The sequence below is a fragment of the Ostrinia furnacalis genome, unplaced genomic scaffold, assembly GCF_004193835.3.
Source record: "Ostrinia furnacalis isolate ACB-3 unplaced genomic scaffold, ASM419383v2 OfSCF0587, whole genome shotgun sequence".
NCBI classification, from domain to species: domain Eukaryota; kingdom Metazoa; phylum Arthropoda; class Insecta; order Lepidoptera; family Crambidae; genus Ostrinia; species Ostrinia furnacalis.
This window is the reverse complement of record NW_021130826.1, coordinates 353,117-354,707: the sequence shown is the minus strand read 5'-3', so window position 1 is coordinate 354,707 and position 1,591 is coordinate 353,117.

Sequence of the window (1,591 nt, the reverse complement as noted above, 5' to 3'; positions counted from 1 at the left end):
AAATTAATTAAATGTTTGAAGTGTTTTATTAATTGGAAACTGACCCTGCTCTGCTGAACGGTTGACAGCTGAAAAATAATTTAATGTCGATTAATTTTTATAGCAAAACGACATAAACCATGCCGGCGTTGTAGACAGTATTAATTACCTACACTTTTTATAACTGTAGACAATTGACATAATGGGACGTCTGGCTCAATTGGTGCCTGAAATCGAATAAAGAAATGTAATATCGAAATAGAATTAAAATGTTAGATTGTCTACTTGAAAATCGAAAGCAAAACCAAGTCAATCATATCAAAGCTGCTACTAGGCAAATCCGTGTTAGGTAGAAATTACATTGCTGGAAAATAGTTCATTAAGTGATACGAGCTATTAATTTGTAAAATAAGGTTGCAATTTGCAATCTTTCGACGATGACAGTTCGACTTTGTAAGCGTGCAGCACACCTTTATTTTTTTAAAGAAACGCTAATTATGATTCATAGAGACAGTTTAACGAATATTAGTCTAGAAGTACCACTGAGACATCAAATATCTGTCGCAGGCAAATTGTATGATTCCGCATTTTACAAACGGCGCCGTCAGTTCACAAACGCTCGCTGCTCTATGAAATGCCGAAGGCAAAATGTAAGGGTACTTCTCATCGCCACGGTTCTCATCGTCACCTTCGTGGCGAATTTTATTTCTAACTTATTTCAACTTTTTGTAAACAAAAATTGTAGCGCTTGATGTGAAGATTGTATTCTCAGTAAATCAGTCAAATAGTGAGTCTCGTTTGGAAGCTTTAAAGTTTTGAATTTTTTGATGCCACGAAAGTGATTCTGTACTTCACAGCAATATTTTTTTCAAACTTTACTACTGTAAATGACTCTTAAGTGTTTATAAAACATATATTTTGTCTTATTTTCATAGATAAAAAGCAATAACATAATATAAATAGGTACCTACTTAAATACAAGATAAAATTTTACCGATTACGTCACCTACTAAGTTACAAGATTCTACGCAATTGGTTTTAAGGGTGACACTGGTGGCATTCTGAAATGCTAAAGAAGCAAAAAACGGATTATCAGTACCTCAATAAAAAAAGAACTCTAACTGATTTATTAGTCCCTCAACAAAAATATATTTTTTATTTAGGCCAGAGGGTCTCGTATTTTTGTTGTACAACTTTTAACTCAAACTTCAGATTAAATTTATCTTACAAACAGATACACAGTCACATATACAGACATACATACAGTCATACAGAATGACAACAAAAATACGAGGCCCTTATTTTTTTATTAATGTACTGAACTCTACTTAGGCACCACGTATAATTTATTAGTTATTAAAATATTATAAAAACATGAACACCAGTCACTATATTTTAAAATAAACCAAAGCAAGAAATCACTTTCGTGGCCTAAAATCACCTTCGTGTATAAAACACCACGAAGGTGATGCCACGAAGGTGACGAAAATTTTAGTTTTTTATGAATTATCCTTAAATTTGAATTTAACGGTTCAAGTCGAATACTACACAAATAAGTCTAACATGTTAAGTTTTCAATGGCAAAGTTTCAATTAAATTGTTTAAATTTTAG